Below are 11,531 nucleotides of genomic sequence, written 5' to 3'. Positions count from 1 at the left end.
CCTTTCTGGAGGTATCAGCAAGCTGTGGTGAGGCCAAGTGGGGTTCAAAGGTGTCTCCTTGCCTATGTTCCCTGAATGCAGCCCTGTAGCCCCTGCATGTGTGGGGAAGCTCAGCTTCAGGCGGAAGCTCCAGGACAGGCAGACGGGCCTTTTTCATAGGCAGACGGGGGTGTCCTTCTGTCTATTACCTGTGCAGTGTGCTGGGTGTGGTAGGCGGCTTAAACTTCCTTCCTCCCTTCCTTCCTTCCTTCCTTCCTTCCTTCCTTCCTTCCTTCTTTCATCCTCCTTTCCTTTCCTTTCCTTTCCTTTTTCTTTCTTTCTCTTTTTTTCTTTCTTTCCTTCTTTCTTTCTTGGATGGTACGCTGAAACTCAATAATTAGAAGTTTATTTTTTTAAGTTTATTTATTTTGAGAGAGAGAGAGAGAGAGTGAGAGTGCAAGCAGGGAGAGGCAGAGAGAGAGGGAGAGAGAAAGAATCCCAAGCGGGCTCCGTACTGTCAGCATAGAGCCCACCATTGGACTTGAATTCAGGAACCCTGAGATCACGACCTGAGCCAAGATCAAGAGTCAGATGCTTGGGGCCTCTGGGTGGCTCAGAGTCTAGAGCCTGCTTCGGATTCTGTGTCTCCCTCTCTCTCTGCCCCTCCCCCACTCATGCTCTGTCTCTCTCTCTCTCTCTCTCTCTCTCTGTCAAAAAGAAATAAACATTTAAAAAAAAAGAAAAAGAGTCAGATGCTGAAGGGGCGCCTGGGTGGCTCAGTCGGTTGAGCGTCCAACTTCATGATCTCACGGTTTGTGAATTTGAGCCCCGCGTCGGGCTCTGTGCTGACCACTTGGATTCCGTGTCTCCTCCTCTCTCTGCCCCTCCCATGCTCATGCTCTGTCTCTCTCTGTCTCCCAATAATAAATAAACATTAAAAAAAATTTTTTTGTAAATAAGCCTATTTTTAAAAATTTTTTTTCCAATATATGAAATTTATTGTCAAATTGGTTTCCATACAACACCCAGTGCTCATCCCAAAAGGTGCCCTCCTCAATACCCATCCTCCACCCTCCCCTCCCTCCCACCCCCCATCAACCCTCAGTTTGTTCTCAGTTTTTAACAGTCTCTTATGTAAATAAGCCTATTTTAATGTTTCTTACAATAGAATAAATAGTTCTCTTGATGGCTGCAGATATGTAAGGCTGTCGGGCAGTATTTGGAGAACCACCACAGAAATGGTGTCTTCTCAACTGGTGAGTAGTCTTCAGGAATTGTCAAGAGTTACTTGTCTGAAAGTGCTGTCAAACCAGCAAGACTGTATTTATGCATCCATCGTTTTCAGGATTGTTGGTAACCTGGGCATATTTCCCCAAATAACCTTGCCTCCTTGTGTCACAAGGCCCAACTCACTCACGTTCACTTCAATGACAGTACCTTTGGTAATAACACCCAAAGACGTATATAGTGGGGATGAGGGATTCTTTTTTACACCAAGTATTGGCAGGCAAAAGGTGGCTTTCAATTCAGGATGCGTTACATGGGCCTTTTTGAAACCTAAGCCCATTGGCCTAATGAATCTTTCATATTTAGGTGGTTTTCGAGTAAAGCCGTCTCCAACAAAGCAGACTTTTGTAACCATCCTCTTCCGTGCTTTCTTCTTTCTCTTTCCTGTTTGAATAACTTTTAATACTTCTGTTTCTCCCTGGGCACGAACTTTGGGCAAAGGGACTTCCCATTTTCCTGCTTTCTCTTTTCGTTTTTGTTTTATCATATTGGAAAGTACTTTAGCTCGGGACTGTCCCTCCCTGTCCAGCAGATACACAGGTACTGCTCCTTGTGGAGTCTTTTCATCATTCTTTTGCTTGGTGTTTCTGTTTTCATGCATCTTGATAGTCTTTTTCATTTGTATTTTCTCAGCATGGCGCTGTTTATGGTAGAGCTTAGCTTTCAGACCAATCATCTTTTTTGCCTTCTTTGAACGTTCATGAGCCTCTCGACCTTCCTTCTTTCTCTTTTTCTCATGGTAATCCAAACGATAGCCATAGCGTTTCCGGTGTAACTCAATATATTCGTTTTGTGGCATGGTGACAGCCACAGAGCCGCCGGGTGCAGGTGCCAGGGAGCAAAGAAGCTCTCAATTTTCGGGTCTCACAGACCCGCGAGTTCACTCCACGCACCCCGATAGGAAAAAGCAAAAAAAAAATTTTTTTTAAAGAGTCAGATGCTTAACCAACTGAGCCACCGAGGTGCCCCAATAAATAGACGTTTCTTAAAGGTTAATTGAAACATGAACTTTTTGTAGTTTGTTATATTAAAATCCACTGGTCTGCCTTGGACTTTAAAAAAATGTTAAAGTATAAGTGACATACAATGTCATACTAGTCTTAGGTGTATAAAGGTGATTTGACAATTCTATACATTACTCAATGCTCATCACAATATATGTAGTCACCACCTGTCACCATACAACGTTATTGCAATATTATTGACTATACTCCCTATGCTATACTTTTCATCTCTGCAACTTACTTATTTTTTAAGTGGAAGTTTGTACCTCTTAATCCCCTTCACCTATTTCACCCATCCCTGCCCGCCTCCCCTCTGGCGACCACCGGTTTGTTCTCTGTACTGAGAGTCTGGCTTTTGTTTGTTTGTTCGTTTGTTTCGCTTTTTAGATGCCATACGCAGGTGAAATCATATGCTATTTGTCTTTCTCTGCCAGACCATCTTTCTGATTGGTATGGTCTCTTGGGGTCTACAGACACAAGCCCCTCTGATAACCAAGGCCAGGCAATCAAGGGAGCCCCCGGATGGACGCTACTTACCCGCCAGCTTTGGCGAGGCTGTGTCCCCATCGTGGCTGTCTCTGCTAACAAGGTAGAGGGAGAGTGCAAAAATGGCTCTCGCCAGAGCCTCTATCCCCCGAGAAAGTCCCAACTGGTCAGCACCAGCCCCCCCAACAGATGCTTTAAAATTAGCAAATGAATTTCCTTCACATATAATCACTTCTTAAGCTGCTGCCTTTGTACTGGTTCCTGGGGCAAGTGAATCCACATGCCATCCCCTCAAAATGAGTATCTCAGGTCCTCACAGACCCCAGGTCCCCTGGACACAAGCCCCATTGGTTTCCAAAGCTTGGCATTTTGGGGGCCTCATCTCTCTGGTGCAGGTCCTAAGGGTTGAGTCGCTCAATGGCACAACTCGCTTCTTTGGGAGAGGCTCTGGATTTGTGAGATCTCTCCCTATTATATGCGGATAGGGTGGCGGGGTTTGGTGAGACTCTGCTTCTCCTACCATCGAGCCATGACATGTTTATCCCTTGTTGTGGAGAGAGTTGTTCTTTTTAATTTTCCCCCCCACCGGGAATTATTCTATACATAGCTGTGGATTTGGTGTGTCTGTGGGAGGAGGTAAGTTCAGCGTCTCCATTGCCACCATCTTGGATTGCCTCTTCCCATGTTTTTTGATGATAGAAATTAACATTTTATTCAGAACATTAGTTTGCAATAATATAAATAAAACTAATGAGTTTTTAGAACTAGCTTTTATAAACATCTAAATTATAATAATGAATGAAATAGGAAAGGGTCTTGTTAACTACTGATTGAGAAGTAAAAGGTAATTTTTCTCTTTTACATATATTATTTGTGTAAGTGTATTTTTTAATTTTTATTATTATTATTATTTTTTTTTTTTTTTTGAGAGAGAGAGACAGGGTGTGAGCGGGGGAGGAGCAGAGAGAGAGGGAGACAGAGAATCCCAAGCAGGGTCCACACACCAGCATGAAGAGCCCAACACGGGGCTCAGACTCGGGAAACTGTGAGATCACGGCCTGAGCCGAAATCAAGAGTCAGCCGCTTAACTTAATGAGCCACCCAGATGTCCCTGCGTAAATGTATCTTTATACAGAGTTGCACACTGTGAATTTTGTTTCTGTGCATGTTTCAAGCTCTCTGTGTAGTTTTACTTCTAAATAATTCTATATATAATCAAATGAATATAATGAATATGATTTTTTAAGTTTATTTATTTATTTCGAGAGAGAGAGAGCATGCACACACATGCACGCAAGTGGTGGAGGGGCAGAGAGAGAGGGAAAGAATCCCAAGCAGACTCCATGCTGACAGACCAACACGGGGCTCGATCGCATGAACTGTGAGATCATGACCTGAGCCAACATCAAGAGTCAGATGCTTAACTGACGGAGCCACCCAGGCACCACCCCCCAAATTATTTTAATTAAAAATTGTCTGAAATAGGGGCGCCTGGGTGGCTCCGTCAGTTGAGCGTCCGACTTTGGCTCAGGTCATGATCTCGCGGTCCATGAGTTCAAGCCCCGCATCGGGCTCTGTGCTGAGCCTGGAATCTGTTTTGGATTCTGTGTCTCCCTCTCTGTCTGCCCCTCCCCGGCTCCCTCTCTGTCTCTCTCTCTGTCTCTCTGTCTCAAAAATAAATAAACATTAAAAAAATTGTCTGAAATAAAAAATCCCTTCCAAATATATACGTGGCACATAGACACAGCAGATTTCTAAGTGACGTCACAAAAAGCCATTGCTGTGTGAATACCTTGATCCATGGTATATGTATAGCAAGGATTATCACACAGAGAAATTCTCAGGGAGCAGGATATGAAAGGAGATGGAGAAGCTTCCACTGCTATTATTTCAAGGCTGATTTCTCATTTTCTCTAAATGTTTCAAAAAGCTCTCTTCACGCTTCTTGTTGAGATTCCTAGGGGGTGGGAAGGGTGTAGTACATAGAAGCTTGGAATTGTTTTCTGTTTTGTAGGAGTGCAAGCATTTGGATATGCCTATGGGGAAATTATCTGAATGGATCCCATGACTTTAAATACCCTCTATATACTGCCGACACCCAAATTTATATCTCCTCCTTGGATGCCTCTTTGAACTCCAAACTCATATACCAAGCCAGCTACCAGATGTCTCCGCTCGGAAATCCACATTTCAAAGGTAACACATTTAAAAACCAGCTCATATTTTGAACCCGTGATTTTCTCTTCCAAACCTGTTCTTTCTTTGGTCTTTTCCATTACAGTTGACAGAAACCCATCTTCCCAATGAATCAGCCCCCAAACCCTCGAGTCATCCTCGACTTCTCTTTCTCTCACACTTTACGGCTGTTCTGTGATGAAATCTTGTTACCTTTCATCCCAGTGTCTCTAGGATCCAGCCACCCTTCACCAGCTCTGCCCACACCACTCTGGTCCAAACCACCCTTGCCTCTTTGTGGATTGCACTTGCTCTTGATTGGTTTCCCTCTTTGATTCTCCCCGACCCAAACCATACCCTCTCTTTTCACACAGCAGTCAGACTGACTCCTGTTAAGTGCAGTAAGTTCATGCTGCCCCTCTGCTTGAAAGCCTCCAACAGCACTCCTTCTCACACAGAGTCAAGCCAAGTGCCCACGTCTGTGTAGGATGCTCACAGACCCACCTCCATTATGCCCCTGACCTCATTTCCCTCTGTTTTCCCTTCCAGTCCCCACGCTGGCCATATCTACTCTTGTTCTTGGATTGCACCAAGCTCATTTCTCCCTCCAGACTTCAGGAACTTTTATTAGTCTCCCCCCAGAGAGCACAGGACTCACCCCCTCATCTTCTTCAAGATGGTGCTTAAATGTTACCTTCTTAAATATGCCCTCCTCCCCACTCCTCTTCTCTGCTTTAGTTCTCTCTATAGCACTTACCGTGATCTAATAGAACTTAACTGTTTATTTTGCTGTCTTCCACCACTAGAATGTAAGCTCCCTGAATACAGGTGTTTTGTCTCTTCGCTGCTCTATCCCTAGGACTTACCAGTGCCTGGAATAGAGGAGCACTCAATAAATACTTATTAAATGAATAAATAAAATTCCTTAAGCAAGGGGTAAAGCCGACACCTGATAATTTCTATGGTCTATACTCTTTGGACTATATTTAGTTTACATTTCAATGTACGTAAACTTTAGTCTTTCTGATGTGCAGTCTTATGCACTCGGCAAATGCATACATTGATGTATCCCTACCTCAAACAATTACGTTATCCTTCAAAAAAGAAAAGAGGGGTGCCTGGGCAGCTCGGTGAGTTAAGCATCTGACTTCTGCTCAGGCTATGATCCCCTGGTTCATGGGTTCCATCCCCACATCGGGCTCTGTGCTAACAGCTCAGAGCCTGCAGCCTGCTTCAGATTCTGTGTCTCCCTCTCTCTCTGCCCCTCCCTGCTCATGCTCTGTCTCTCTTTCTCTCAAAAATAAATAAAAACATTAAAAAATATTTTAAAAAACCCTCATGCTATCTCCTTCTAGTCAAATATTGTCCCATCTTTAATGCTTGGCAACCACTGATCCCATCTCTATTCCAGAATGTTGTACAAGTGCAACCATACTGCACATAGCGTTTCAGATCTGGCTTCTTTTTCTTAGCATAATGCATTTGAGTTTGGCCCATGCTGTTGTTTATATTAATTGTTAGTTCTGTCTCATTGCTGAATGGTTTTCCATCATATGGACATATCAGTTTGAATATGTATTTCTGGAAGACCATGAATAAAGGGGATATGTCATCAAGTTGTACATCTTAAAACCAAGTTTCTGAAATACAACATACTTTGTAGGAATTATGGAACTAAATTTGGTTGTTTGTTTTTAAACTTAGTAGGGGGAAAGACCTGAAGAAAATACACTAAAAACCATCAATGGTGCTACTGTCTTTGGGAGTAATTTCTTTTCTTTTTTTAAATTTTTATTTATCTCATTTTTATGAGGGGCACATACCGTTTTTATAACAAAAACACTTTATTTTGAAAATGAAGACACACTGAAGTAGATGTTAAAATATCCAGGGGATATCATGCGGAGAAATGAAAATACACTTTCTTTCCTTTTGCTTTCAGTGACATCAAATAGACTCAGTCACCTACACTTTTGTTGAGGAATGAGAAAACAATGGGGCTCCACACCAAGTGTATTTAACGCAAAGGAGGAAAATAAATGCTAATTTTGATACTATAGCTTAGGCATTTTTAAGTAACAATTTACACCTGCAATCAGAAGGCCGCCGCTTCTTTAAGAAGTGAGGGTCTCCAAGCAGTTTATGAAGTAATAGATCATATATAAGTAGGTTGTTCGCTCTCGGTACAGATGCCGTCATTACTAACTACTTTCAGGCTCTTTGAGGGCTGAATAATTCCGTAATGCATCATTGAACATTTAGCTGCTTCACAGCAGATGGTTTCAGGGGTCCATCTGCTCATAGCAATGTTTTCAACAAGCCCCCTTCACCTTCACCAAAAGGTTCGGAAACATTAGAATATTCATTCTCCACTACAGGTGTGTTTTCTTGGCTCCCCCGTATTAAGGAGCGGGACCACTGTCTTTTTTTTTTTTTTCCTCCAGAAGAAAATACTGGCCTGCATAAGTATAGAAAACCTTGCTGTGAGTATCAGGGAAATAAGGGAAAGAGTGTCTGATTCAAAGAACTTGTAAAGTTACTTAAGTTACTGTGCGTGTGTGTGTGCGTGTGTGTGTGCGTGTGTCAGAGAGAGAGAGAGGGGCGGGGGGAGAGAGAGAGAGAAGCGGCTGCTTTCCTGGGCTGACTATGGTAAACATGAGATATTAGACACTCAACTGGTTTTTTTTACTCCTGCCCTAATGTGCGCAGAAGCAGTGTCAGCTTCTTTAGGGGTTCGCTGGGAAAAAGAATGCATTCTCTCTGCCTTTGAGGCCAGGGGGAAATCTCCCAGGCAAGGTCAGGGTGAACACATGAAGTACGGGAAGGAGCTCCAGCTGAAACCATATGGATACGAGCAAACTGAATATAATATCTGAATGCTGAGAAGATCCAGGGGTAAGTGTTATGGGGACACAGCTAGTTTTATTCCAGAAATCCCAAATGCCCCATTACCTATGTGATCACTGAAATTTGCAGTCAGTCTGCTAGAGAAACGGAAAGGTGGCATGCGATGAATAAGACATGGGCAGCAGCTGCTCTCCAAATATGGAGAATTCTCTTTTCCAAATTGGAAGATAACAAGGAAAGACAAAGTTGGCGACGAGGAAGCACAGGGCATTAGGTAGAGGACTTTCAAGAGACTGCGAGAAACTGACGGTCCATTTGTTTGGATTGAGGCAATGGACACCCCAGACCCAAATACACTGAACACATGAATTCAACACTGTGCACCATAGAGATATCTTTCGGGTGTTGAGTAGAGAGATGTCGCTTTATCACCAATTTGTCGGCAAAGGGAACAGTGAAGTCCCGGCTATTTCAGAGAACTATGTAAATGGCAGTCAGAGCTCCTCTCAGCAGCCACGGAGGAACATTCCGAAAAGAGACTGCTCTGTGTTTTGTGTTCCAGTGGTTGTATTTTAATTTCTCTCTCTAAAAGGAACAAATATATTCAGATCAGGATATGAAAGAAAATCACTGAAGATTTCAGAGTCATATTTCAGAGAGCTGTTGGAAGGCAATTTAATTACCTATTAACCTCTTTATTTAAGAGAACAAAAATATTGAAAAAAATAAAAATCTTTGACTTACTGAAATAAATGGCACTTGCTGAATGCAATTGTCACCGGTGATGGCTCTAGGCTTATATTCGTCCTTTCATTTTTAACAGGCATTTATTAAGTACCTACTAGGTGCGCAGAATCAGACAAGGTTTACCGTAGAGACCCTATTTCCAACCTTCAGGATCTTCCTCGTTTGTAAGCTAAAACTCTGCTGCTAAATGGCTTGTGTCAGAGGTGAATGATTTATTACTAGCCACAACTCTGAAGGAGTGGCCTGCCTTAGAAATCAGAGAGCACACATTCCTGATATTGTTATCAATGTCATCTTGATTATCCTGTCAAGAATAGCCCCTGAAATTGACTTCACCCTCACTCCCACTTTTGAAAGCAGAAAAACGACAGGCAAGTATTCTGTGTCTGTGAAAGCTTTAGAATTCCGTTAATTTAATCCAGTGTTTCCTATTAGGTATTAATCAAGCATGCTGAGCACTATTAGCTCTATGAGGAACCCAAATTAAGGAAAGGACTTGTTGCACGCCCTCAGATAGTTTATAATCTAATTGGGGAAAGAAGATAGATCTACGTGGAACTGCAAGAAACAACCACAGGAAACATTTCAGGTGCACGGTTGAGGACCGAGGGCGTTCTAACCAGGGGAAAGGGGGGCGCAGAGAGGGGCAAGTCAGACACGCAGGCATCTTCTTGTGCCATCAAGGACCCCGTCCAGCATGTGACTTCTTTAGAGAAGAAAAGGAGAGACAGAAAAGCTTGGTTTCACTTTAAGGAGTTTTGCACTGATGTTTTAAAATGTGAAAGTAGTTGTAGGTCTTTGTGTTTGGACAAAGGCACAGCCTGAGTGGATACACAGAGCTGGGAGTTGCAAAGAGTGGGAAGAAGGAATAGTTGAGGGTTACCTCGCTGAGGCTAAATGGCCACGGTTTGAAGTAGTGAGAAAGGAGGGTAGGTTCCTGAGAGTGGTGGGTCTGAAGCAGGGTCGGATGCATAGCGAAGTTGAACGGTATCTAGCTGCATCTACACAACTTGACAGAGTGCGGGTGGACAGAGCACAGCGGTCTGCTACAACCAAAAGTGGCCGAGACCTAGATCTATTCCGGTAGCAATCAGAGCGCGAGAGGTCCTGGTTTTAATGAGTGTTTATTTTGTAGTCCTAGAGCTTAAGTGAAGAGTACCAGCCAGGAAGCATCTGACATCATACGTCAGAAAACTGGCTTGGTTTTAGAAGATACAAATATTATTTCAAACTTGAAAGGAGGACAATTACTTATGAGAAAGCATTTTTAAGAAAAGAATCAGCGGAGCGCCTGGGTGGCTCAGTCAGTTAAGCAGCCGACTTCAGCTCAGGTCATGATCTTGCCGTCCGTGAGGGCTGTGAGTTTGAGCCCCGCATTGGGCTCTGTGCTGACAGCTCAGAGCCTGGAGCCTGTTTCAGATTCTGTGTCTCCCTCTCTCTGACCCTCCCCTGTTCATGCTCTGTCTCTCTCTGTCTCAAAAATAAATAAATGTTAAAAAAAAAATTAAAAAAAAGAAAAGAAAAGAATCAGCAAACTGAACAGAGGGTTCTCAGAGCCAGGAGGTCCTTGAATTTTTCAAATCAGAAAATTAATATGCCAGCAAACTACCTTAATTCTTTCAAAACGTTTGAACTTAGTAAAACAAGTTATGATTAGAAGAAGCATTAATTCCTAAGTGTGGATTCAGAGACATTCAGAGTTTTATCCAGTGATTTTAAGGGATACAGCGAAATTGTGTGATCTCAGAAAACTATATTTTAATTAACTTGGGGTTTATCTATCTACTTACCTACCTATTACCTATGTCTCTCTAGGGTAGGGTTTGAAATGTCAACAGGAAACAATGCTAAAGCAGTAACGGCAATTTTTAAAAAAGCAGCCTAGCCCTGCTTTCAAATGAACCCTTAGGCAAGACCCTAATATATGAAAACAATAAAATAGGAGCCATGTTGCTGATGCAGAGTGGAGGGTAGGGCCCCCAAGCTCCCTGCCCCCCATATCTTCCCAGAAGTCCTAGTTCCACCCAGTAAGCTCTCTACAGTGTCCGAGCCGACTGCCTCCATTTCTCACCTTCAATCAATGTCTTCGATATCCAGAACAACATGGGGTAGATCATGGTCATATTTAGGCACTGACCAACTTCTTTCTTCCCATGTAATCTTATTTGTATTTTCTCTCTATTCACCTCTGTAATAAATGATTATAACTTGGTAGCATCTTTAATAACATCTTCCGTCATATACTATCACATACAGTCTATTTCCATGGTACTCAAAAGGTATGTCAGGGGGGCCTGGGTGGCTTAGCTGGTTAAGCGTCTGACTCTTGGTTTCGGCTCAGGTCATAATCTCACGGTTTCATGAGTTCAAGCCCCAGTGGATTCCGTGCCAACAGCATAGAGCCTTCTCGGGATTCTCTCTCTCTTTCTCTCTCTCTCTCTCTCTCTCTCTCTCTGCACCTCCTCCACTCATGCTGTCTCTGTCTCGCTCAAAAATAAACTTAAAAAAAAAGATATGTCAAAAATGACTTCATCTTAACTCCTTTAAAATTACTATATTTCCTTTATAAAATTCACGTATAATGACTCAGACTTTTGTATCTTTGGGCTAAAGAAAAAGCAAACATAACAAAAATGATTTTCCTTTTAATTTTAAGTACAGACAGAAGCCGTTTAACTAAAGGCCACTGTCTATAAATCTTAGCGTAAGACAAGTATATTCGTTCCCAATGGCTGCTATAGGAAAGTACCCACACACCGAGTGGTTGCAACAACAGACATTTATTGTCACATTGTTCTGGGAGCCAGAAGGTCGAGGTCAAGGTGTCAGCAGTCTTGGTCCCTTCTGAGGGCTGGAAAGGAGAATCTGTTCCTTGCACCTCTCTTAGCTTCCGGTGTTTTGCTGGAAGTCTTTGGAGCTCCTTGGCTCGCTGAAGCGTCATCCTGATCTCTGCCTTCATCCTCGCGTGGTATATTTATCCCTGTGTTCAAATTTCCCTTACATATA

General features: G+C 42.9%; 1 pseudogene; it reads right to left on the bottom strand.

Annotated features, from left to right (window-relative positions):
* Positions 1-1,121: 1,121 nt before the first annotated feature.
* Positions 1,122-2,158, bottom strand: LOC132686524 (ribosome biogenesis protein NSA2 homolog pseudogene; annotated as a pseudogene).
* Between the last annotated feature and the right edge of the window lie 9,373 nt (positions 2,159-11,531).

The sequence above is a fragment of the Panthera onca genome, chromosome F1 (assembly GCF_046562875.1).
Source record: "Panthera onca isolate mPanOnc1 chromosome F1, mPanOnc1 haplotype 2, whole genome shotgun sequence".
Taxonomy (NCBI): Eukaryota; Metazoa; Chordata; class Mammalia; order Carnivora; family Felidae; genus Panthera; species Panthera onca.
This window is presented reverse-complemented; position numbering and strand designations above follow the sequence as displayed.